The 27,998-nt window shown below is 37.4% G+C and overlaps 1 protein-coding gene across 5 annotated transcripts in view; it reads left to right on the forward strand.

The window, feature by feature from the left end:
- Window positions 1-550: 550 nt before the first annotated feature.
- RHOBTB1 (Rho related BTB domain containing 1) overlaps window positions 551-27,998 on the forward strand; it is a 119,197-nt gene continuing 91,749 nt past the window's right edge. For 3 of the 5 annotated variants that reach the window (XM_069460814.1, XM_069460822.1, XM_069460816.1), the window contains exons 1-2: window positions 551-648; window positions 13,852-13,952. The gene's annotated coding sequence lies outside the window, so the exon portion shown is untranslated. Of the gene's footprint in view, window positions 649-13,839; window positions 13,953-27,998 lie in introns of those variants that run through there. The other 2 variants (XM_069460815.1, XM_069460824.1) reach the window with 1 other exon arrangement.

Here is a 27,998-nt window from a genome sequence, read left to right on the forward strand (position 1 = left end):
GACCCGCAGCCCAGCCCCCGCCCTCTCAGGGCGGCGGCGGCGGCCAGGACAGGAGCGAGGTGGCAGGCGGGGACAGCTGTGTGGGGTGGTGGCCGAATGGGAGAGGGTGAGGTCGGCGGGGCGGTGTCGGCTGCTGTCCCCGCGGCTTTACTAAGCCCCGGCGCCAGCCTCGGCCGCCCGCAGGACGGAGAGCGGCCGCCCGGGGCCCGCGGCGAGCCAAGGTAGCGCGGGCGTGGTGGGGGCGGGGCGCGGTGGGCGGGGTCACGGGGTCTCTCTGCCGGTCTCAACCCTCAGACTCAGGGGGACTCAAGGGTTTGAAGCATCTCTTTGCACCCCTGGAAGAGGGGGAATGACCTGGTTACCTGATGCTGACCTCCTGACAGCTGCCCAGCTGCTCTGGCAAAGCACCGGGCGCCAGAGGGTGTTTGCTTCCAGGATACTTTGGATGTTGTCAGCATCCTCCTGGCAAACGGTTGCACACACACACACACACACACACACACACACAGAGGAGGCGGGTGGCCAGAGGGATTAGAGGGATAAAGTCACTGTCAGTCAGGAGAGATAAGAATCTGGGCTGGACGTGACAACACTGGGGTCTTCTGGAAGTAGGCACAGCATCTGCGGCTCCTCCTGTCTGGCCCTCAGGTGATGCGGGGTTGATTTTTCTTGGTTTGTTCTTTCTGAAAGCCCTGGACTGTTAAAAGGTTTGAGTCAAGAATTAGACTTATATTCATTGGAGCTTTCTTTGCCCTGCTCTCCAACACCTCGTGGTGTCTGGAGGAGGGGAAGATTGGAGGACTCCTAAAAAGTTTGAATTGGTATTCAAGGGAGCTTGATTTTTTAAACGTGTGAATTTTCAAAAAAAAAAAAATGGAGATATAAACTCTCTTAGTTTGAACTGAGTTTTATTTTTTAATATATATGCATGTATTTTAAGAGAATTGATAACTGATGATGTCGTTCAAATAGTGCAGCAGGTGTGACATTGTTAGAATTTAAAACTAAGTTTACTGTATAGTTTTAGGAAAATTGACTGCTTCTTTATGTTCCTTTTTATGTGCTGTATTACTGGGAGGGATCTGTGTAGAGAATTCTGTCACAGCATCTTGCTGTTGGTGAAGTCTCCCCTGATGTTGGTCACCTGACCTGAAACAGAACTATTCCTTTTTTATTAATGGTGTTTCAGGTGTATGCAACTCTGCTTCCTGGGCATCTAGCCTTGGTCTCTGGTGAGAAGGAAAAAAAGCATCAAAAATGTGCCCTAGGACATTTGGGAACAAGGAGGAATGCTGGAGATTTTTTTTTACCCCATTAAAGTTTTCACATATTGTCAATTTAAAACCCAAAGCATTGTTTACCACCTGTCAGACTCACTCGGAAGTGTAAGGATTAACTAATAAAAGATTTGTAAAATGCTTCCTGAATCTAAAATTCCATAAATATGCTAAATAGTAATAATCCACCGATTGTTAAATTTATGTAGCTGCTTCTGCCATGCATACAAGATGATTTAGATTCATGTTTCCTGTCAATTAAACAATGAGTTTGGAGCAAAATAATGAGTTCAATTCACATCCTATGAAACTTTCAAACAAAATTTCTCCCATAAGGCAGCATCGGTAGAGAATCATAAAGAAAGCAGCATTTCCAGAAGCTATATATGGAATGGCATTTACCTTATGGTTGGGGGAAAAGGGACCAAGTAAACTTCTAAAACTAAGAAATATTCAGCCCAGGTTCATATGTGTCAGGACAATAACTTCCCCTAACATTTTGGGTAAGCCTACAGGGAGGACATGCAGATTTTGTGGGACAGCCTCATAGCTGTCCTCTTTAATCCACAAAATATGCCTCTTGGTATTTTAAGGCTGAAGTTCAATCTATGGTTTTGTCCTTAGATCATGAAAAAAATCTTCCTTGTTACTTAGATAAATTATTGATTCTTCCAATATCATGGACTTGGTTTCTAAGCATCCTTAACACTAGTTATTTTAATATCCTGCAGATAATCAGTTTGTTCCCAGTTGATCAAGTGACATGTTAACATTTTTCTCTTAGCATGTTCTTAATAATGTGTGTCATTCTTCTGTTTACTGGTATCCTAGAGTAAAACCTGTTTCTTATATGCTAATTTCAAGTATAAATACTGATACGAGTGATCTTTTTTTGTTTTCTGAAGACAACTCTAGATTCACCACTAGCAGATTAAACTGTGATCAAAACCGTGAAGTTGGAGATGTTTTTCCTTGACACCTTCCCACGTCAGTGGCCTTTTCTTTGTATGTCTTCCACTCTCAGATGGATAGCTGCTAAATAGGTTCCAGCCCAATATTCCAGAACGTTCCTTGTACCACCACTCCTCCTTTAGCCAAGTAGCTTAACCTCTGCCCTACTTTGGACTTTCCAACAGGTTGCTGTGGGTGAAAGGGCACAAGCTGAAAAATAAAAGAGCTTGCATTTATCGAGCATCTAAGACATATTAGGCACAATATCTCATTACATCCCTGTAATAATTTTATGCAGTAGATGTTGTCTGCATTTCACTTAAGAGGAAACTGAGGCTCAAAGAAGCTCTCATGCCCAAGGAGGAGCAGTTTAAGAGTGAAAGAGCCAGGATTTGAACCAAGATAGTCTGGCACTTCCTGCTGCATTGTAATCTCTGACTAAGAAGAGTTCACATTGTGGACTGAAGCGTGGAAGAGTTCTCCCATTAACTATCTGGCTGTTTGACCTTGGATAAGTCCCTTAAACCCTCTGGGCCTCTGGTTTCCTTTCTCTAGTTTCGGATTAAATTATCTCTCAGAGATAGAAGAAACTGTTCCAGGATTTTGGTTGCCAAGCACATAAGCAACTTCTCCCACGGGATTCCAGAATATGATCTTTCTGCCCCTTTCTCCGCCCACATATCCCCCACCCCGCCTTTATCTTTTTTTCTTCCTTCAGATCTAAGTAAATTGTACTTCTTCCAAAAGGCTTTTCCTGGACACTCTTCTGTTATTCTCTGTCTCAGCCCTTAGTGATCCTTCACAGCCCTGATCACAAACTGAAGTTATTTTACTTTCATCTCGGTTTATATATGGTTATTATTTTTATCTTCTTCCCCATCAAAATGTAGGTTGAATGAGGCCAGAGTCCTTTTTGTCTGACTTTTTCATTATTGTATTCCCAGGGCCTAGTATGGTGACAAATGGCACGTAGCTACTGATCAATAAGTTTATTTGAATGAATGAATAATAATAATATTTTTGAAAAGATATGTGTGAATTGCTAATGTAGTGTCCCTTCCTGGGGATAACCTCAATGAAGCATCATCGATCTTACACTGTTTCAGAGAGAGTGAGGCTAAATTATGAATGGAGGTCCAAATATAGTAACAGACAACAGACACATAGACCAAATGGACACACTGCATATATTGCAGCCCCCCTATTTTAGAGCAGAGAAAAGTGAACCTCAGAATGATAATAGTAACTTGGATCTGGCAATTGTTTTATTTATGAGGAAACCAGAGTGTAGAACTTACAAACCGTGACTTACAAACTGGCATTCTTTTCACCAAGAGATCAAAAATCCTGAGGTCCACCTGATAAACACAGGTAGGGAACTTTGGAAAATGATGCTTTCTTTCAGAAATTCCTAGAGCCTTACGTTGCCCAGACAAATCCTGGGAAGCAGCATTAAAACATCCTACTATGGATAGCCTATTTTTAAAATTTCTTCTGGCCTCTGTAAACTTCCAGTGACTCATTTACTATTTTAATGATCCATCAAGCAGCCTTTTAATACCTATCATTAGTTTACCAATTCTCTTTAAATGCTTGGAAGGTCCAAATGGAAAATTTACAGTGCTGAGCATTTAACATTAGTGTGACAGATTCAAGACACATTTAAAAGATGATTGATATTTTGAACTCCAAAATGTTGGTGGCTTATCTTTAAGGACTAAAATGATAACTTTCCTTCTCTAACATAGAGAGCAATCCTTGCTATAGTATTACATCTCATAAACAAGCAGTTCTTAAACTTTAGAGGGCATAAAAATCATCTGGAAGGCTTTTTAAAATCACAGATTGCTTGGAGGCCTTCTGCACAGTTCTGAATTAATAGGTCTGAGATTGCAGCCAGACGACTGTATTTTTAACAATACCTTTAGTGATTTTTCAATCAAATGGTCTGAAGACCTCACTCTGAGGTCCAGTAATAATTTTTGTGTGTTTTTAATTTTCCTGGATTCCTCCTGAGAAGACTTTTTTAAAAACAATGATATTTTGGGGAGGAGTTCAATGTGTTTGAATCTGGTAAATAGCAGAAATGATCAAAATTGGTTTGCTAGGTATAATGGGCATCTGTTTCCTGGTAGCAAAAGCCATACATATATATATATATGTATATATGATTATGATATATATATAATTATGATATAGCTACTGGATTTGATATTGGCTACAAATCAAGAGTATTCCAAAATGTTTCTGTTGAACCACAAAAATAAATTAGTAATTAGCAATGAGTTAACTATTAAGTTCTGTGAAGAAATAATAAAGTCCCTTTCCCCCCCAGATGCTTACATTCAGTATAGTTGAGAGATGAGGTTAATATCCATGAAATATTCAGGACAAGCGTGCAGATCAAATGCAGTATGCCTGGTTAAATTTGAATTTCAGATACACAGTAAGTCATGTTTTAGTATAAGTATGTCCCATATAATATTTTTATTTGCTAAATCTGGCAATACTGCTCAGAGAACATTTGCATTTAATGTCATTAGGTTCTGGGACTGGGGGATGCTGAGCGGTTGTTAAGCTTTAAGAAAGGAATAAAAGCTTTGTACATATTCCTGAGAAAAATGTCCTGTGGCACATTCCAACAGAACTCTCATACCATTGCTGCGGCTCCAGGTTGTCTTGGGGACACCAGGAAGCTCTTGGGGACACCAGGGTCATCTGCAGTGGTAGACAGCAGAGGCAGAATCTTCAAGTTACTTATTCTGGGCTAGAGAGGTCTGCAAGATGTCTTGAAAAAGTGGATTTGAAGTGGCCCTTTAAGAGCAGTAGAATTTAGCTGGAGTGTGGGGGTGGGGTGACATCTGAAGCTTTGAGAGGAGGCAGGTTCCCCATACCCTTAGGCCTTGAAGGCAGGTTAAAAAAAAAGTCTGGATGGAAAGCCTTAAATTCTAAACGGTTTAGACTGCCCATGTTGGGAAATAGAGTGCCTGACTGATGTGTAGCTTAGGGGAGAGAACATGATCAAACAAAGGGAAATAGTATGGGGAAATTGTGGGGGCCCAAGCCCCAGAGGCATTTGGCCTGGTGCAAGGTCTGCCATTTATGACTGGGAGGCCATTGACAGGTCAGCAACTTCTGTGAGTCTTTGTCTCCTCCCGAGCTGTGAATCAGGAATAATAATAGAAACTACTAATGGGATTGTTGTGAGGATAAAATGAAGTTGTACAGTGCTTTGCACAGTGTGTGATACTGCATAAATATTCAATTAATGGCACCTAAGTATTATGATATGCTATTGCTGCCCCTATTATTATTCCAGGGGGATTAATCTCCCAGCAACCTACATGAAATATTTTGGGGAAGTGAAAAAAAGAGGAAAATTGTTTGGTTTCTAGATTTGGATATAGCTTGAAAATCTACCTTCTCCAAGTTGAAATTTCAATAACAAAAACAATGAGGGCAGGAACAAGTGAGCAAAATAATGTTTGTACTTTTAAGAGAATTTTAAAATAAGTATATTCAATCCTTCATTATTTCTTCTAAGAGGGAATATTATGGTTAATCCAAATAATTTCCTCTGATCCAAAGCCAAGTCAACTTTTTATTTAATTGTAGTATTACTTGTAATGGCAAATTTGCCATCTTTTGGGGGGCTAATATTTAAATTAATTAGCATATGATTGTTGTTTCCCACAGCCTTTTAAAACAGCATGGAGTGATGAGTGTATCAGAGGTAATTCACAAAGCAGCTAGGCTTCCTTGGAGTAGGTGATAGGGCTGCAGATGGTATCTTGGGTGCTCTGGAGTCAGACTGCTTAGGTTCCAACCCCTGGTGGCTCCTCCCTCTAGCTTTGTGACTCAGGCCAGTCACTGTCCTTTTCTAAACCTCAGTGTCTCCCTATTAGTATAATAGAACTAATAATGGTCCCTACCTCAAAAGGTACAGTGCATAGAGTCCTCAGTGAGATGCCAGGTACACAGTAAGCACTTCCCAGCAAGTAAGAATTTCCCAACATAGAATCCTGTGACCTCAGCGTCTTAGTCATCTTATTGGAATATTATTTCTTTAATATATTAGTACAGAATTTAATTCAGGAAATCATCTAATAATACAGGAGCTATTTATGATCTTTAGTCACATCTTAATTTATTGATTTATGCAGCCAGAGCTGTTTACAGAGTTTTCATGTTCCTATTTCAAAGAATTTTTAGTCCCAATTTTCATTATGTGTTCCTTTTTCCTACTCATCCAAGTTCAACTTTAACAAGGTGATTGGTGCCTTTCTAAAGAGCTTTGGGTTTCAAACTGTGCATTAAAGCATGTGGACCCTAGAATTGACTTGGCCCATAGACCTATGATACAGAACAATACGGAACTGGTTTAAGGTACATTATGGTTACATGGATGGCAGTTATTTTTTATTTGGTCTGTACTAAGCACCTTGGGAGTGTCTCTCACAGTGTGTTAAAGATAGTAGACTCAAAAATAGATGGAATGAATTCAATATATCATAAAATGCATTGCATTTTTTTTCCTGAGCGTACCTTTCCCTCACATTAGAAAATCTGACTTTAAAAAAAAAGAAAAGGAAAAAAAAGGAAAGATCACGTAGATATTTCAAGACTGAAGTGTTGAAAATGTGAATTTGGAGATCTACCATTACATTTTTTAGAAGAGGTGTGGATTTTAACAAGCCTGTGTCTCCCTTAGGGTCTTTACATTAGCTGTTCTCTCTGTCTGCAATGTTCTTCCCTCAGATCTTGCTTGGCCCAGCTGAGAGGTCACCTCTTCAGAGAGGTCTTCCCTAACCACCTAATCGCACTCACCTTCTATTGCATCCCTTTGTTTTATTTATTATGGTATATTACCATCTGATTCTCTCATAATTTTTTATCATTTACCTTCATCCCCACTGGATTAGCAGCACCCAAAGGTCAGAGGTCAAGCCTACCTGTTTACTGTTGTTTTCCCGGTATCTACTACAGTGTCTGGCACTTAGGAGGTATTCAACAAATATTGTGTCAATTCATCGAATGAATAAAGACCAAGATCTATCCTTTCAGAGTTATTCTACTGCAGAGTAGTAATTTTTAATCTTTTGGGTTACATTCATCTTTCAGAATTAAAATTTTGAAACTCTTCCTTAATAAAAATTTACATGCACTATTTTTTGCATATAATTTGAGTTCATGGATCTCAAGCTAAGAATCTCAGCTCTGAAAATGTATGTATAAATATTTAGAAAATCTAATTGGACTATTGAGCTAAGTATCACAAAAAAATAATTATTATGAATGCTAGTATCTTAACGTTAATACTTTTATGGTAATCAATTATATGTTTCCTTTGGAAAATTTTGCAATGCTCCATAAGAAAAAAAATGACTATTTATAAATGTTATATATTTTATTTATACCCTGGAAAGGATTTAAGGCTTACAGAGAAAGGCTAATAAAAATATATACTGTACAGCAATATAAAATATATTCCAAATAGGTAAGGAAAAAATGAGTCAAAGGAAAAAAATAAGGCTAAAAACATAAGATAGGGCCAGGAGAGAGATTCATACTCAGAATTTATGCCATGAAATTCAACACTCTTGCTAGAAGATAGTAACAAATTTTGTTCTCAGTTTCTAGCAGCCAATGCAAAGGAGAAAAAAAAATCAGTTATGCCTTGCAGAGGGTCATATTTTGTATATACTTACACATGAATATATGCATATATATTTAATAGAAAACTGCTTCTTAAAAGAAGGAGGCTTGAGTATAACAATAAGGAATAAAGAGATATTTCCAGTGTTTTGTTTTTGGCATGTGCCCTTGTATCTGAGCCTGAAATAACCCATTAAAAAAATGCTCAAAAATGACTAGCACTTTGGGTGTTTATAATTAAGATTTTATGGCTTATCGTAATTTTTGTCAGCAGTAGACCTTTGGAAAGACGCCTCATTAAACCAGTAGGGGAGGGGATGAAGGGGGCAAAGAAGACAACAGGGCTTCTTTCTTTACAGTCCCTATTTCTGCCTCACCCCCTCTCCATGAGCCCACCCTTTCCATTGTTACACGCTCTTTAATAAAATGCCTGAAGCTGTCATCCTCCCCTTAAAGGGGCATGCTAGGACAGTGACTAACGCAAGTGATTCCAGCTAACCTTGGTTTCCTTGGATAGAAGTCCATCCGGGACTTCTACGCCTTCTTTCTTTGAGAGAGCAAATACAATAACTAGCTTCCCAGAGCATTATGTGGATTTGTGGCATTCTCTGAGGGGCTATAAATGGATCACATTGACAGCTTTATTTGTCATTCTTAAATGGAATGTGTTTCTTCTCCTTTGTGTTAAATCGAAATCAGATGGCATTTCTTATTTCAATGTGGAATGTTTTTACTCATAATTGCAAAAGTGCCTTCATAACTGATACTATTCTAATTTACAAAATTTGTGTTTTATGATTTGGGGGGGCTGGGGGGGGCTGTATTTAGAATGTAACTGAGGGAAAACAACTTATGCAACATTTCAGTTTTTCCTATTTATTGAGATCCTGATACAGTTGCTAGAATTCTGTCCCCATATGGAAGCAGAGACAATTATATTGCATTTGATGACATGGATTTTAGAAGCTAGGATATAAAAAGGTATACCCAGAAAAATATCCATAATCCAGAGACTTAAACGTTTTTGAAATCTCATCTCTCCTTTGCCTCCCCAGCATGCCTCTGGTCCTAGGCCTCCCTTCCTCCCTTTTCAGTGGCTTTTGCTCAATATACACAGTGGCAAAAATGGTGAGAATAGGGTTGGAAAGTACTACCTTCATATCTTAGCATATCTTTTATATGATAAAACCAATGGCTTCTGCCCAGGTGAAATTTTTCATTTAAAAATCGTTTATCATTGCCATCCACCCACTACTGAATCTGAATGAGAAAGGAAACCCTCCTACTTTAATTTCTGAAGTCAGTGTTCTTGTGACTGATCCCAACTCTGTGCTTATCTTTAGGATTTTAAAACTGTAAGCTATGGGTACATTTTTCTCACTGAACTTAAATCTGTGTTTATTTTCATACTCATCCCAAACACTCATACTTTCAATGAAGTTGTCTTTGTTGATGACCTACTGTGTGTCAGACACTGTTAGGATACAATGAAGTGCATCAGATATTCCCTGCCTGCATTTGGCCTGTGGCCTAGTGGGGAAGACAGACAGTAAAAGAATGATGGAAATAAGTATGAAATGGAAACTCTTCTAAGTGCTACACAAGAGATATACAAGACAAGGTTCTAGAAAATGAGATCTAAATGATGCATAGGTGTCAACTAGACCAGGACCACAGACAGAAGGCAGGATACATGGGAGAGCCCTCTAGCAGGAGAGAGCATGGGCAACGTGAGAGACTGCAGGAAGGCCGTAGTGGCTGGAGCACAGAGAGGATGAATGTCTTGAGTCTGGAGATGTAATCAGAGGCCATCACCATGAAAGCCTTTTTAGCCATTTCAAAAAATATGCCTTTATTCCTAGGACTAGTGAGAAGGGTGGGGATTTTTGTTTTTGTGGAGTTTTTTTGGGGAGATGTAGTCAGTTACAACATCAGTTTTATATTTTGAAAAAATATTTCTGGCTACAATTGGGGCAATGTGGAGCAAAAGTTATGTCAACCAGTTGGACATTTCAGCAAAGTGATAGTGGTAACTGCACCGAGGGGAGAAAAGATGAGGTGTTAGTGATTTCTAAAAAAGTAAAGGGATTTAAGAGATATATATAGGAGGCAAAACTGACAGGCCATCTTCTGCAATATTTCTGCAGAGCCCACTGGTAGGTGTCAGGGAACACTGGAAGAGGGACGTGTTTGTGAAGACGGATGCTATGTTCAGTGTTGGACATGTCAAGTTTGAGATGTCTTGGGACATCACAGGAGAGAGCAAGTGGACATGGGATTATGGGTGTGGAGCTTGTCAAAGAGGACTGATGTTGGGATAGAAACTTGTGACTCGTCTTCACAGATGGAGATGATTGTTTAGGGAAAGATTATGAAGTAAGCAGGAGAAAAGAATACAGGGACCTAAGTCTTGAGAAAACCAAACCCATAATGACCCAGTAGTGAAGGATGAGCCCACAGATGATGAAAGAAGGATTAGTGAAACCCAGAGATTTCTGAGACATGGGGGGCAGAGGAACCAGGGGTTCAGGAAGGTATGTGTGGTCACCCAGCTGAGTTGAATGAAGAAGACTGAGAAATGTTCGTTTTATTGAGCAAGGATGGAGAACACTTGTCAGGAGACAAGTGGCTTTGAATTAAAATAAAGAGAAATTGCTAAGTGATATGTATGGGAAATAAAGCTGGAGCTGGTTCTGTCTGTAGTCCTGCCTGTGTGAGAATATTTTACATGTTCATATTTCTTTATCTATCTTAAGAAAAAACTTGGGGCACAGGCATGATAGAGAGGAAAGTCATTGTGACATGTTGGTGACCATGGGAAAGAGAGTGCAACTAGGGTGGATTTTGAGCATAGAACAGTCTGAGGTTGGGGGTCTGAGTTTGAGAGAAAATTGGAACCCCGTTCCAATTTTATGAGCACAGCCCTGCTGCTTCCTCCAGTCAATGGTGCTCTTGTGGCCCGGGGTAAAAAAACAAAAGGTTGACGAAGCAATGCTGGCTCGCCTGTCCCACCAGCTGGCATTGCTGTGTGGAGGAAAGAGCCTGAGATGTCACAGCAGAGCACATGTTCAGTGACTTCTGTGCAGTGAGCTGCAGCCTCAATTTCCCTCCTTGCTCCTGCTGCAACACAGAAGTTTGAACCCACTCAGAGGAGAGGCAGGGTGGAAGTCACCTATCTCAGCACTGTGGGTGAGGTGGTAAAGCAGAGGTCCCATTGAAGTGGTGTGAGCTGCCATTGGGAGATAAGAGAAGAAAGACAAGCATCGGTGATTATCTGCAGTAGTTCAACCATGAAGAGGAAGTGAGAAATTGGGGAGCAGCTGGAGAGAGATAAGTGGTGGAGATAGCATTTATTCCTTCAGCACATATTAAGCCATCGTATATGTACCAGACATTAGGATAGGCACCAGGAAGGCATTTTCCACCCTTCATAGAAAATCTATCATAACATAAATTTATGTCATATATATTCCTGTGATAATCTCAAATGCTTTTTATTATCTGATTCATTAAAACAAATGCAACATTTTTCCTCAGATGAGAATACTTACTTGGTTTTTATAAAATGGTCAAACAAATTTGTGTTCAAAAAATCACATGTCCACCTGTACTTTTTTTTTTCCTCAACCTCTCTCCTTTCATTTTTTTTTTTTTTTGGTCTTCCAAATTTGGACAATCGTGATATTGTCACTTATTATTCAGAAAATATTTTCTAAAATGGTGTTTTTAGCCCAATGTTCAGAGCCTTTCATGGTGCTATTTGACTTTTAAAAATCATCTTATCGCCTATTATTTATACAACACCCATAGTACTTAAGTTTTTAATATTGTCCCATGGGAGTTAGAAATGTAAATAAAAACAGGGATTCCCTAGCTAGATTATAAATGTTCTGAAAGCAAGGGTCCTGTTGGATGTATTGCTCTTCACAATAAAGCCAGAGTACTAGAAATGTGATTTTCATAGTAACGGCATAGTTAAAGATCCTTGGTTTGTAGAGTAAAGTGTAATGAATTCTTACTCAAGGATTCAGGAAGATCCCTGGGGGAGGTGGTATTTAAACTGGGCGTTAAAAGATAAATATTTCAGACACCAGAAAGCTACTAACGAAGGCCAGGGAGGCAGGAAACTACTTTGCGGGGGGGTGGCAGGGCAGATGGTTTGGTATGACTGGAGAGGTTGTGTAGAAAGTGGTAAATGTATTGATTTAAGATCTTGGAAAGCTCTGCTGAAAAGTTTTGAACTTGATCCTGTAAGGATCTGTTGGAGAGCTGTTAGAAGTTTTCAAGCAAGGACAGAAGGATGGGTTTCAGGAAAAAAGACTGAGATCACCAGGAAAGCTGGGAAATTATGGAGATTAGAAGCAGGAGGACATTAGATGGGAGTCATTGCCTAAATGAGAGTGGTGGATGAGTTTCTGAATGGTGAGGCTGGCCTTGAACATGTAGATGGGAAATAGGGGTTTTTGTGTGCAAAGTGGCCGTAATCGGTTGGCTGCCTGTGTTGAGGGGAGTGGGAGAATGAAGATGACACCAAGCATTGAGCCAGGGAGAATGATGATTCCACTGATTTTAGGTATGAAAAGAAAAGTAAAGGGAGAGGATGGGGATGAGGCTCTACTCCAGAAAAGCATCCAAAAGGACATAATTTAAACTGTGGATGGGAATGAAATTGCTACCAAGTGGAGAACCTTGTGGAAGGCCCATATTGAAGGGAAGGCAGAAGAAGAGAAGCCAGAAGTGGAAATTTCAGGGGAGCTTCCTGGGATGAGAAGAGAAGTTTCATGGAAGCCAAGAAAAAGATGTGGATTTCAAGAAAGAAGCCTCATGCTGAGATTTATTTCAGTGATAAAATCACTTGGTTGTAACTTTTACCTTTCTCTTCCTTTGCTCGTGGAATGGCCCCAGGAAAAGGGTTGTGCAGCTGTCAGGATGGTTTCACATCTGGTCCACGGACCTCATCTTTGCAGCTCTGCCCCCTGTCCCTGATGAGCAACAACTGGCCTGGAGAAGATGACTTGGGTGGAGAAGCTCCTGTGCGTGTGTCGGGGAGGCACAGGAAGGGAGGAAAGCCGGAGCATTTACTAATTGGGTTTATATTTAGGATTTTCCTGATTCAAGCTTCAACTTTGTCTTCAACTTATTCAAGCAAGGAATAATGCAGTTTTCATAGAAAGAATTACTAGCTCCAAGTAAAAATACTGTTTTGCCCCTCAGTTTTCATACTAGGTTGTTAGTCTTACTCACAAAATAGTCCATTGTATCTCAATGTCCCTAGAGTAGGTTTTACATGAAAAATTTCTTTATGAATTTTATATCAAGAGGGTAAAATATTTGTTTCTGTTGGAGGAAACAATGTATTTTTTCCTAAATTTTGGGGGTTTTTCACCTAAATTAAAATTCAAATCCAAAGTATAACTTTAATCACTTCAACTGTGTTGACCAATATAGGTTTTATATGTGCATATATATAAAAATACATATTTATATATATTTATTTCCTCGTTTTTTTACTCTCAACCCTATTTTCTTATTTTTATTTATATTTAATTAGTATTTTTTTGGAAGCCACCTCAAATCCTTAAGCTAAAGAGTCAGGGAATAAATAAATACTTTTACTGTTAACTAAATATCTTTCCACACATCATTTCATTTGATCATCAAAACAATGCCCTTGAATAGCTGGCATTATTACTGAGAGAGGAGGAAAGTGAGCCTTGGTGAAGTTAAGGATTTCAAGTTCGCTCAGACAAATCCTGTTAGTGAGATTCAACCCCAGGTCTTCTGTCTCCAACGGCGGCAGCGCTCATTTCAGCCTTCCTTGTTAAAGTGGGAGATTTGTCAATGGCTTGTGGTTGGCTGGAATAGCTCTCATTCTGATGAGAAATAATCACCGACCTGAGAAACCAATGTTGTTTGAGAAGTTTTCTTCCTGATAATGACCCGTTCTGTGCTTATATCCCCTTCCTAGGTTTTGTAACAATCAAGCAGCACACGAAAGAGGGCTCTTCATCAGGCATTCTTGATTAAGTCATGAAAATGGAATTGAAGCTTATTTTCCCCCTTCGTATGGTGAGTAGCTACTAATTTGGGTAACAGAATTGGCTTTCCTCTCTTTATAATTTTCTTACAATATTTAACAAAGAAATGGAAATGCTTCTTGTGTGAAGATGGCATGACTTACGAATAATGTCCCGATTTGTCTTCAGAATGTTTCATAAAAAAATAGGAATATTCCATGATTTAGTTCAGTTGTGGGTTTTATAAATTCTAGTTGAATATGTTTTATCTAGTTTAGAATTTGAGTCATTTGGATCTACATATGAATTTTGATCATTAAAATAACATAACTCTTCCACCCATTTCATACACATTTAAAATTCTTTCGTGAATAGCATTTTGTGCAGAAAATTGACATGTGGGCTCTGAAAAGTCATGGCCACATGCAAGGAAGATTTAGAAATGGCCAGATTGCTGCGTAGTAGTATTTCTTCTTCCCACATGCCCTGGCTTGGAGCATCCACTGATTTTGGCCTGGGCACTGACTGTCTTTAATTGGAAAATCTTATTATCGCTCTGCACATAATTAGAACCAAGTGAGCAAAATCAACTTTTGAAGAAAGGGCCACATTATTAAATTTTTTCCCCCGGGTATTGTGCCTAAAGGACTTAAAATGATTTGAAGTGGACAGTTTACTCTCTCCTTTGTCCATCCATAACATTGTTAATTATTTTCAGACTTCAATGTGTTTTATTTTTCTTTATATGTTTTTGTGTTCTAATGCATATTTAAAAGAAAAACTCTTTCTGTGTATAGCTACGAATACTATAAAATTTCATTTATTCCAATGAATTAGGGTGGTGGGCATATCTGAATTTGTGAGAAGGCTGAATTATAGATAACTTTTAAACAAACGTGGCTTTTATTACCTTTAACTACATATAGTAACTTCAAAACATTACAGAGTAGAAGTCCTTAAGGAGACCTGTTATAATAAATCATATGAACATTTTGTTATTAGCATATAGATTGGATGTATGTAGGAGCTTGTAAAGTGCCTGAGGTTCCTTGAAAATTATTTATTCTGTGTCTAAAAAGTGTACATAAGACTGAAAATAAATGTTTAAAACACCATATATTATCTACCTATAAATAAAGTATTTGCAAAGCAAAGGTAAACGTCAGCCCAGCTCATGAACAAAATTATCAAAAGATTTTAAATTTATCGAAGCCTCAAATTAATGAGATATTACCATGTGTGCATAAATAACTTAAAGAATAAAATTTGCTGATCCTTCTCTCGTATGGGTAGTTGTGCTAATGAATCAGGATGCTATTTACACTATTAGTCCCCAAAGTAATTGCTTATTTGAAGAAGTTCTGTCTTATGGGTTTTCAGTTAATTAAATCTATTTGCATTTTATGCACACATTTCAAATTCTCAAGTCCTATTTTTCATAAGCCAGATTCAAATATGTTCACATAATAATACCTCTCATTAAGGCATTAGTCTTTCATTTTTAAAGGAACGTTCAGAATAGCCATATGCATAAAACACTTATTAATGAAATCCTATCAATATTTCAGAAAAGTCAACCCATTAAATGTTATATTTTTAGTTTAAATTTTCCTATTTGTCATGGTGATTATTATGCTGAACATACTTCCAATCTCTAACGTTTCAGTTAGCTTAATTTATTTGATGATTTCTTTTTTACTTTGGTTTTGCATGTCAGTTTTTAACTTGTAATATGCCTTTAGAATTACAAGCAACCTTTTTAAGCTTCATGCACATTAACTGATTGATCTTTGCCTACCCAAATGGCGTAAAAATATGGAGCAAAACTTTTCTAATTCTAATACAGAGGAACAGAGTATGATAATCCGCAAAGTCAGGAATGTTTTCAAAGTTACAGTTTTCAGGTAGTTTTCAAATATTTGATCGATGGAAGTTGGGAATTAAAGTACATAAGTGATACAAATTGTAAATGTCTTCATTAGATCCAAACTATGGAAATCTTTCAGAGCTAGCCTAGCTTTGAAGCATGAAAAAGATACTGACCTTAGGAGGTGGAAGGAACAGGGACAGGCCAGGAGGAGAGAGAGGCCAGGAAGCTCCACGGGACCCCTGCAGTGGGCCCAGGGGTCTAAAATCAAAGAGCTGGCAAGGCCAGGCACTGGGAAATATACATAGGGGCACAATTTAGAAAGCAGATTTGAAATCCAGTTTTGAAATCATGCCTAACTAAACTATCTTTAGGTGGTTTTCAAATGTTTATCTAGGTTCACGTTTATCTAGGTATTAGAGTATATTTAGGTGTAGTTCTCTTTGTAAGTAAGACATAAAATGCACAATCCGGATACGTTTAACTTCAGATTCCAACCTAAGATTATATCTGAATCAAAAAAGGGCAAAGTATAGAAATGGAAAAAAGAAAAAAAGAAAGAAAGAAATTATATCTCCTATATTGTCTAGTGGTTAGAAAATAAAAAAAGAAAAGAAATTATATCCTAAAATCAGGATAAGTATGACAGTTACTTTGTTCTTTTTACAGTGTAGTATTGAACAATAAGGTACATTTGTTATCATCTTAAAATGGGATTATACTATAGGTATAAAAAGAAAAACAATTTTTGATACCCTGAAAACTCATACATCTTATAATAAAATAAACAAATCTCATTCAATTAAATCTTATTGATTCATTTAAGCAATGATCTGTGTAAAGCATAATAACAATAGTCTCCGAAGAAGATATCATCTTCACTGGAATCGCCCTAAGGAAGCATTTCTTCTCATTTAGAGAAAGTAGGGATAAAGCACTTGTATTACCGTTTGTATAAATTTTTAATACTGAATAAAATATTAGTGTTTAGCATAATATTGATTCTCAACATAATATTCCTCCATAATAGGATGCTAATTGGTTAGAATTAAATCAGACAGATTCAAGAACGCTGAGAATAGACCCTCTAACACATGTAATATTTTTTCATTAGTTTCCAGAATTCCAATTAAAATGGAATTAATCAGTCGAATAAAAGACCATGGTACAATAAAAGTTTTGTGCAATATGTCATGTGCACCCCTTTCCCTCCTACTGTTAAATCCCATGATGAGATGTAAGAGTGAAGACAGAGGGAAGGGGAGAGAGGGCAGATAAAATTCACATGTGAATTTCAACCGCAGTGTGGGTCTTCAAGAGTGAGGCAGTCTACATGCATTCCAGCTCTGTAACTTACTATCTGTGAACCTTAGGCATTTTACTTAAACCTCTTAGAGCCACAGTTTCCTCATCAGTAAGATTAGTCTAATAATGCCAACCTCCTCCAGTTGTTGAGGAAGTAAAACAGAGGTTCTCTACAGGGGGTGATTTTGCCCACCAGGAAACATTTGGTAATGACTGGAGACAGTTTTTGGCTGTCACAATCGGAGGGGGTGGGTGTGCTACAGGTATCTAGTGAGTAACGGCCAGGGATGCTGCTAAGTGAGCATCCTTAGATGCACAGGACAGCCCCCCACAACAAGAGTCATGTGGCCCAAAAGGTCAATCGTATCAAGGTTGAGAAACCCGGGAGTAGAGTGAAGTAATACATGTAATGAGCACAGTGCCTGATACACAATAGCCCCCCAAAAAGTATTAGTATAGTTATGTTGTTATTGTTGTCATTATTTATTTGAGAAGCAACTCCAAATCACCCACACAGTATCAGTATTAAGTGCTGTAACTCAAGAAGCCCAACCCAGCACAGTTAGTCATGCCTGGCTGCCAAGTCATCTACCTGAAGTGGCCAATTTATAGGTGCCTTTAGGAGTAGACTGACCCACTTAATATCTGACTAGTCTAGCAGGCCCGTGGATAGGATTGTACCAAAGTTCATGGGCCATCATTTAATGTGTGTCTTCTCAGAAATTAGATGAAAACAGGGGAAAACTTATAAAAAGTAACTTACAGTACCAGGTGACTGTTACTTTTTAACATCTGCTGTTAATAATGCATCAGAGGTCTCCTAATGATCATGCTTTCCTTTATAAAATAAACTGATGTTTGGGCATATGGCTAGGAAATATGGTCTTCTGATTAATATAAGCTCTCGATTAACTGGTTCTATGGTACATGAATATTATCGATTTCAAGACCAGTTGAATGCAACAAAATAGTTCTGACTTAATGTTAAACTATTTTAAGGAGGGAAAAATCTTGCTTAACGCAAGAGTTTTGAGATCAAACAGAGCTGAGGTTGCATTTCAGCTTTATAACCTTCAAGCTGTGTGACCTTTGATAATTTACCTAACTTGTCTGAGCTCAGTGCCCTCATCTGTTTAATGGGCGTAAAATTACCTCAACGGGTGCTTGGGAGAATTAAATGAGATGTAAAACATTGGCCTATATTAGCAGGGAATAAATGGTAGCAGTTATTATTTTCATCATTATTATTTCTTTGACTCAGATGTAATTCTGGGGACCTTGCATTGCCTTGGGATCGATAGCATGGCTTTCTGTTCTCATTGTGAAGAAAAACTATGATGTTAGGTACTTTTCACTGACAGAGAAAGCTCAAATTACATCCATTGCCTCAATAAACAAAAATCTTAGACTTGCTTTTATAAAATTGATTTAAGAAGCAAAAAGAAGACTTACATATTAAACATGAAATTTCCCAGTGAGGATTTTTTTAAAGAAAAGGTGGATTTCCAAAATGAAAGAATGAATGAATGTACATCTTTCTAGCGTATTTTAATATAGTCGATAATTCACTTTTTAATTAGCTACCTAACTATAATTCATTGTAAATTTCCCTAGGTGAGTGTAGTAACCTACTTCAGAGAGGGAAGTGACTCTCTGAATGGGCACCCTGTGAATTTTGACAATTTTTCAGCCCTAATTTGTTCGAAGCCTGAAGAGTTCAAAAGATAGGGGGAAAGAGCTCTTGTTTCATAGCCCAATCGTTACAACTGCCAGGAAGGTAGAATATAAGGCTAAATTTACCTTTCATTGATGTCTTTATTTTCTTTATTCCCTAGAGAAGACCCAACTTTTTGTGTGTTCCCATCATTCATATGTTTTAAGTTTGAAAATAAAAACACTTACAATTAATCCAAACTATGGGTCCCATCAATTTTCTTGGCAATATGCTTTCTTCTTAACTGTTCACGTTTCTCCAACTTCCACCTCCCAAGAAGCAAAGGGCTGAAGGGTACCTAAGAAATCCATCTCAACATCATGATAGGCACTTGCTTAATTCCACAATCTAATGTTAAGATGGGAAATTTTTAATATATTCCTTAGCAATAGATGCTTGAAGTTCCTAAACCTTAATGATTATTTTTTTTTTTACCATATGTTCATAACTTCAGTTAAAAACATATTCTAGCTTACCATTTGATGCTGTGGAAATTAATTGATTTTTTTAAATTGAATTCTCTCTTCCAGCTAGTTTTAGCTTTGTGTAGTTATAACTTCAGTGTGTTTGCATTTAATTTTAAACTCTTGTCTATCATTAATATCTGGCTCATATTCATTCAACCTATGCAAAGAGGAGATTTGAAATATTTTAATTAAGTTAATTGACCTCTTTGCTTTCACCTTTGCCCCCTACAGTCTATTTGCAATAAAATATAAGTTGGGTCATTTTGCTCCTTTGAATCCTTTTGACTCAAAACCCTTCAGTGACTCCCTGTTTCATGCAGTCACTCAATGATGACTTCCCTGATCTCATTCCCTTCTGGTTCCTCTCTTCCCCGTTCTACTCTACTCCAGCCACTCTGGCCTCCTTAGGATTCTGCCAGCACAACATGGTATGTTCCTGCCTCAGGACCTTTGCACTTGCTATTTCCTTTCTCTGAGACACTCTTCCCCCTCAAATCCACACGACTTGCTTTCTCATTTCCTTTAGGTCTTTGTTCAAATGTCACCTTCTGTTCAGGCGTGGTGGCTCACGCCTGTAATCCCAGCACTTTGGGAAGCCAAGGCAGAAGGGTCGATTGAGGTCAGGAATTTGAGACTGGCCTGAGCAAGAGCAAGATTTCATCTCTACAAAAAATACAAAAATTAGCCTGGCATGATGATGCATACCTCTAGTCTCAGCTACTGAGGAGTCTGAGGCAGGAGGATCACTTGAGCCCAGGAGTTTGAGGTTGCAGTGATCTATGACCATCCCACTACACTCTAGCTCAGGACACAGAGCAAGACCCTGTCTCAAAAAGAAAAAAAAAAAAAAAGAAAAGTCACCTTCTCTATAAGACCTTCACTGACCACCCTTCTGAAAATCCCAACCCTTCCCACACTTCCTAGTTCCCTTTCCTGATTTCTTTCTCTCCATAATATTTGCCACCTTCTGATAAATTATATACTTTACTCATATTTATAGTCTGTCTCCCTCCCCTGGAAGATTATCTGCATGAAAGTAGCGATTTTTGTTGGTTTTGACTGGTGTATCCCAAACACCTATTCCAGTGCCTCGTACCCAGCAGGCACTTGAAAGATATTAGTTAAATTGAATTAAAGTAGAATTGCACCCTTATTGACCTCATTCCTTTTCCCTGAAAGCCTTAATTTGCCTTCTATTGGCTGTATATTCTGGTGCTCTGCCCTTATTATAGTTCTTTGAGGAAAACTTTGATCCCTCTACCCGCCCTGGCTGGATTTAGGAAATAATGGGAACAGTTTCACTGTGTTTTCTTTTGACCACTGGTGAGCTTTAATAACTGGAATGAGTTTGCATTTTAACCATATTCCTTTTTCTGTTATTTTTCCTATTGGACAAGGACACTGTTATCACCAAAATGGTGAATTTACTGGGATAAATTAGATTCCTGATCATAACACTCCTGGTTGAGTCCTGGGCCAAAAAGAGGGAGATACAGATGGAAATACCAACCTCCATAAATAGTTAAATGAAAGAAAATGTGAGGATTAGTTTCCCTTGAACCTAGGTACATTTTTCCTAGCACACATGTTCCTAGCATAAACATTAGAGCGTTAAACCTGATTCAAGAAAATACCTACCTACTGATGACAAGAAAGCCATAAACATAGTGCATGACCAAAGATTAATCACTGTTTATTATTGCTGGTGACGCATGATACATAGGGGGCGATGTGGCAATATTTCAAACATCTCCAGCCAGCTATTTATCATTTCATAGTAGAAGAAGAGGAGGTGTTTCTGTGTTAATGGCCTCTATAAAAGGAAGCGAGTAGAGAAACATCTGATGTGTTTTATCATTGAGAGTCAAAGGGACATTGATAGTGTTAAAAATGTGCTGAGTGGATTACAGGTTTTGTACAAGTAGGTCTTCTAAATAATAAGACTCTATTAAAAAGCAGAAGTAGAAGAAGGAACTATGTTCTATGTTGCTTAGGTCTCTCTTGTGCCCTTGAATGACATTTCTGCATTCGGGCTGAGAAACAGAAGCTTGATTTATCTCTAGAGCCCACAGCATTTGAGCAGCATCATGGCCTTGAGACCTTGCTGATTCATGGCCATGCTGCTGTCCCAGCACAGAAGGCTTACACTGCAGATCGTTTTGATACAATATGCAGAGACCCAACATACCTGCCCAGTTTAACATTACTTCCTTATCTCAATCTATAACTTAGAATAAAGCAAAGCCCAGAGCATGTTAATAATTTCTACCTGCTTAAAAAAAATTCAGACCCACGTTCCCTTTGTAACTGCTACATCTATGCACATGAAAGACATAAAGCCTTTTGGGAGAGGACTTTAACAATGAGGTTGAGGATGTGAATAGCCAAAAATTTTGTCTTAGAAATGGTGGGAGGGAGCCACTGGAAAGGTTTTTTAACATAGCCAATAACTAATGTGATGCTTTGCAGAATTCTGAAGACACCATTAAAAATTAAATAAAAAGCCTCAGCTTGGTTTTCTGTATGCTTCAATAGGCAAAAAGACATATTTAATGCAGAGGGTGTTGAATCTGAATTAGTACAAATATTATTAATTTAATGTTCATACTGCATTTTATGGCTTATAAACTGCTTAGCAATAATTTTATACACTTTTCCTCACAGCAGCACAGTAAAATATATCAGCATTTTATTTTTCCCATTTTATAGATGAGGCAACCTTTAATAAGTGATCTATTTCTTTCCTGTGCATATTGGTTAACTGGTAAATGATTAATTTATGTCTATATGAACTTCATCATGCAGAGTATTTATTTTAGTGTGAGTCAGTATTTATTTTACCCGCAAAGTATTACAGTATCCAATTATATATGCATGTTTTAAAGGCAGTAAAGCAGCCACCAGTAGTTAATGCAACATTAAGTCAGAGATTTTAAATCCACAGTAAATTCTGACTTCGGGTATTTAAATCAACCATTCCCCTTTCTCCCCTTTGGTTCATGTGGGTGATAAATGGTCCTTCTATAAAATGACCATGTGGCCCTGGGCAGTGACACAGAAAACATGTATTGAGATTTTCAGAATTTAAAATATTAACAATAAAATACAGAACCAAAAGGTGTATATTTACATTTGGTGAAAGTGGAAGAGTAAAAAAATGTGATCATTTGTGCCCAGGGAATGACTTGTGACTGTGAGGCTTCTTTCTTGGTTGCTTCCTTCTTTCTTTTTCTGCCATCATTTCTTCCTTTCATTTTCTTTATCAATTTTTGCATTAGTAAAATGGTTGTTTTGGCTGCTTTTATGGAGGAACATAACTAACCACACAGTAGTGATATATTAATATTAAGGTTTAATAAAAAGGGCAACATCCCCTGCAACTATTTGTTTGCATTATTTCTCCATACTGCATTATATTGAGCTATAGGTAAAATTGCTTCTCTCAATGTGTGTGATACTTAAAGCCCCAGGTTCTCAAAATGCTCCCTAAGCACTGACTCAGCTAATAACCTTCTAATATAATTCTACTACTTTAATCCTACAACAATAGAGGGGAAAATCACCCAAAAATTCAGGCATTTTATTCTAAGGCAATTTTTTTAATTAATTAGAAATGTGCTTTCTTTTCATAATTTATAATATATAATTCTCCTTAATTTACAGATCTCAAGACTCTTAAATTTAACCAATAAATCTAAGATTTTAAAAATTTGTTGTGAAGAAGTCCCTGCCCTAATTCCACATGCAAAAGTGTCTGATAAAATCTAAATATTGGCATGTTAGCTGAGCTGTCAAAGGCAGATGATTTAAAACACATTATGTGTGCTGGGTATTTAAACTCTTCCAAAATGTAGAAATTCTCTTTCAAATGTAAAATGTAATTTTGAAACCAAGAAGTACTTACAAATCAGGGAATGTTCTGATATGAATTTTATGAAAATATTTTTATTATTAAAAATTTTGTACATATTGAAATCTAAAATCCATTACATTAGATATACCAATAATACAACATATTATGAGGTAATATTTTTAAATTTGTGTGATTTACTATCAGGTCAGCTTAATCAGGGTATAGAAATTTTTAAAAATTAATTTTTAAAACAAGGGGAATTCCTGCAGAGGAGTGTCACTGAAATATTCTCCTCAGCCTTCTTGCTTAGAGATCAGCTGTAAGAGGAGCAAGAGGGGTCAGTACTCCAGTGTGCAATTTCCTAACTCACAGTTATTGATCCTTGAATGGCCATTGTGTGTTATTTTCATATAACAAAGACTTATTGTATTAGGTCACTAAATATGAAATGTCCAATTTCGAATCAAAAGATTAGTTTATTATACCTCAAACAAGAAGGAGTTCAATTAATCAAAGTTTGTGCCTAAACTGTCAACACAGTTTTGCCATCTCAACAGTAGCTTGTTTATGCTAGCAGTGAAGAAGCCTGGAGAACGAGTAGCGATGAAATCGAAAAAGGCATTTTCCACAGCTTGTTAAGAATTGAATATTTTTCCTTGCAAGAAGTGGTCCAAAACCTGAAAGAAGTGGTAGTCATTGGTGCAAGGTCTGGTGAATACAGTGGATGACAGAGTTTCCAAGTCCAGCCTCTGTAGTTTGAGCAGCGTTGTTTGTGTGGGATGTGGTTGAGCGTTATCTTGCAAGAGGATTGGACATCTCTATTGACCAATCTCGGCTGCTCAGTAGCAAGTATCCTCATCATTTCATCGAGTTGGTTGCAGTAGACATCCACTGTAATCAACTGACCAGGTTTCATGAAGCTGTAGTGGATAATACCAGCACTGGACTACCAAACAGACACCATTAGCTTTTTTTAATGAATATTCAGTTTTGGACTGTGTTTCAGTACTTCATCTTTACACAACCATTGTGCCAAACTCTTGTGTTGTCAAAAAGAATCCATTTTTCATCACACATAACACTACGGTGTAGAAATGGTTTGCCTTTATGTCGTGACAGCAAAGAAAAGCAAGCTTTGGGATGATTTCTCTCCTGACGCTCATTTAATTCATGCGGAACCCATCTATCCAGCTTTTGTACCTTACCCATTTGTTTCAAATGGTCCAATATTGTTGGAATAGTAACATTAAACCTTGCTGCTAATTCATGTATAGGTTGAGATGGATTCACTTCCACTACAGCTTTCAGCTTATTGTTATCCACCTTGATCTCAGGTCGCCCACATTTTCATATTTTCGTTCATTTTCAAGATTAAAATCACCAGAACAGAACTTCTCAAACCATGGACATACTGTGCATTCATCAGCCACATTCTTCCCACTTTGTTGATATTTTGAGCTGTCTGTACAGCATTAGTTCCACGACAGAACTCATACTTGAAAATAACATGAATTTTTGACTTATCTGTGGTTTCACAAAAATTGCTCTAAAAAATTGTTTGAAAGATAATCACAAGCCAAACTATGCACTTGAAAGACTGAGGAGGTACCTTTACAATAAAAATAAAACAAGAAGGGTCAAAGTGAAATGTCAAAGACATCAACTGTCAAACTTAGTACTTAAGGAAATCAGACATTTCATACTTAATGATATGTAGTAAAAACCTAATAACATATCAATAGGGAGATTTCAGCCATCTTGCTCTCTGTTATAAAAATAGAAAAAATATACATATAATCAAGAGAAATGTTTCAAATATTGGAGTATAGATTAAATATATAAAGTATAGAAATTTCATCCTTTTAAAAAAATCCTTCCACCTAATAAAATATCCTCATGAAATGCTGTTTTGGCTTTCCTTATGTGCCACAGTTCCAATATCTAGTATCTCCAGGCTTTTCTCAGTCCACGACTTTTTTTGATGGTATTTATTATTCCCATTTACATTTTTTTGACCTGCACTGCAGCTTCTAAATTGGTTATATCATTTTTCCCCTGAGAATTTTATGTCCTTCCTTACCCTTACAGGAAAACTCTGGATTTATATCACTTTGTGGTACAACAATGAATTGAATGGGCAGAGAACCAGATAAGAGTCCCTTCCACTTCCTCATTTCCCACCACCCTCTCCCAGATCATGAGATACAAGTGACCATCCCATTATTGTAAATGTTGAACTGGGCTTCATTCCCAGGTTCTCAGTTTTGTAATCCCAGAAACCATTATTGCGGCATTTCTGTTTTCATTGATTGTCGTCTTTGTATATAATTCTGTTAGCTTTTGCCAAAATGAAACATTTCAAAAAGGGATCCTTATACGGGAAAACTGAAAAATAGTGTTCATGCTCAGTAAAAACACTGTATTCCCTTTCAAAGAGAGAACTTATATACAATCAGGTATTCATGAATTTTCAGAACAGCACATGGAGAATGTTGCAAAAACTCAGTCTTGCTTCCAAATAAAGTCAGCACAGCATTTACACAATTATTACTTATCATTTCTTTGCAAGCTAATAAACAGTGTTTCAGCTTAAAATTTCAGCATTTAGTCTACACATAATTTAAAACTCTTATGAGTAAACATGCTTATCCATCAGAAGTTAGTTTATTCCACAGTGGAGGTACAGAAAAGGGAGATTAAAAGGGCAAATATGGGTAGTGTCTTTCCAGTACTTCATAGAATAAGAAGATCCTGGCCCAGGAACACAAGTCTCTTGACCATGTAGCAAATGTGTTCCTGGAGAGAGAGATGCATTAGGTTGTGATGGCTTTAAAACATCAGCCATTTATACTTTCCAACTTATTCGGCTGGTTCTGAACCCAGACTTACTCAGTAACCAGTTAATTGATTATAATTCTCCTCATATGATTAGATTTATACCTATATCTATACCTTAGGGAACAATACAGTAATCCATCAATATAGCTCATTAGCTTGATGGATATATTCTTATTGTAAATTAATATATTGGCATTCTGCTATAAGGAAACATGGAAACATTTTAATTAATGTGGATGTTATCAATGAGATCATTTTAAGATCATACAACTCTCAGCCACACACACGGAAGTAAAAGTTCCATTTCTGGAACATGAGACAAGAGAATCATTTCTCACCCTTGTTTACTTATAAAATATGGTTATTCCCATACTTGTTATCACAATGCCTTCCCTACCCCTCAGGAAAGAGAACTAATGTTTGTAAGAAATTATGTCAGTCTAACACTGTCCTCAATGAAATAAAGTTGCCTGGACAGGTTTACCCATCCAGTAAGTAATTAGAGGTGACATTAAAATTCAGGTCTGACAGATGTCCTTTCAACTAAACTTGTGTCTTCACTTAGAATCTACTACTAGCAACATGCCCTTACTGGGAGAAATAGATAAAAGTTATTTGGCTGCTAGAGAATAAATACTGATCCCATTGGCTACTTTTTCTACATAAGTTTAAACCCAAATCTCACACCCAAGAAATGGGTGCTCTGTAAGCTGACACTCTGTTCTCTGTGGATGTGTAGAAAAACTTTGTCTGATAATTTAGCTACATATATTTTTTGTAGTCTGATTTTAAAATGAATGACAACACAAAGATGTTTTGTTCACAGTGAACTTAAGAATTCATTGTATGTACCTTATCATGGAATTGGAAAAACAAAGAGAAATGATAGTTATTTTATCAAGCAGTTTCATAGTTGTCTTTCAATGTCTATTCATATCTCTATATTTGGTCTGGGTATGTAATTAGTTATGAGTGCTGTGACAAAAGACCATTAAAAAAAGAAAAAAATTAGTTCTGAGCTCTGTTTCTATTATTATATTTTGCCACTTGAAATATGGTTTGGTTTCCACATATACATTTATATTATTTTTCTATAACTAATTTGAAAGCAGTTTCAAATCAATTTATTTGAAGCTTGTCGGGAGAAGGGTGAGGACACTCCTAACTGATTATAAGCTTAGGGATGCGCAGGTGAAATACTTTGGATTTTGACCATGCACATTAGGTATTATGAGTACTATATTTCATGTTATGTAGATAGAAAATTCCGAAGATTATTTTTTTCATCTTAAAGAATAACAGACACCAACAGGCTGGCGTAAGTCATTTTGATTTAATTTAGCAAGATCATCCTTCCATCTTTAAATATACTGCCTAAACTAGTTCAAACATTAGAACATTTTCTTCAAGAAAAGATCATCATCAAAGATTGAAATTGTATAACCTACATCAGGAACTCATTTCAGTGTTTAGTGTCATTTTTAAGAAATTCTTCCTAACATATAACTCAAGTCTACCCAAAAATATCCCATATCTTCTTTTCTGCAAGTGATGTAATACTAAATCATTTTGCTTGTTCTTGAGTTTTCAGCCTTTTAATGTTTGTTTTGAATCTATGTTCTCTTCCCTTTCACCCAGGCCTGCAGGTGTCTTCTAGTCTCGTGTTTCTCCACGTGTCCTCCGTGTTACTGATGGTGTCATCTCAGTTGTCAGTGTCGTTTCTTTTGAATATAAAACCCAGTGGGTGTTGCCCTCCTCATTTTAGCGCTGTTTCTATGATATAATCTCCAAATAACTTTTTCAAAATTCCTTCAGAAATGAAGTACTCACTAAAAAAAAAACACATACACACAATGAGGGTTTGCTCAGAGAAGGCTCAAATACAGTTTATGCTAAAAATTTTAAAGAAGAAGGTGAATAGCTTCCTCTCTTGGATGCTGTTTTGAATGGAGACAGGAAGATGAACTAAACGACCTCTTAACGATCCCCCAGCTCTGTGATTTTGTGATAATCTTAGCTTCTGGCATCTCATTTTCTCCAAACACTAAAATCTA

The sequence above is a fragment of the Eulemur rufifrons genome, chromosome 28 (genome assembly GCF_041146395.1).
Source record: "Eulemur rufifrons isolate Redbay chromosome 28, OSU_ERuf_1, whole genome shotgun sequence".
NCBI lineage: Eukaryota > Metazoa > Chordata > Mammalia > Primates > Lemuridae > Eulemur > Eulemur rufifrons.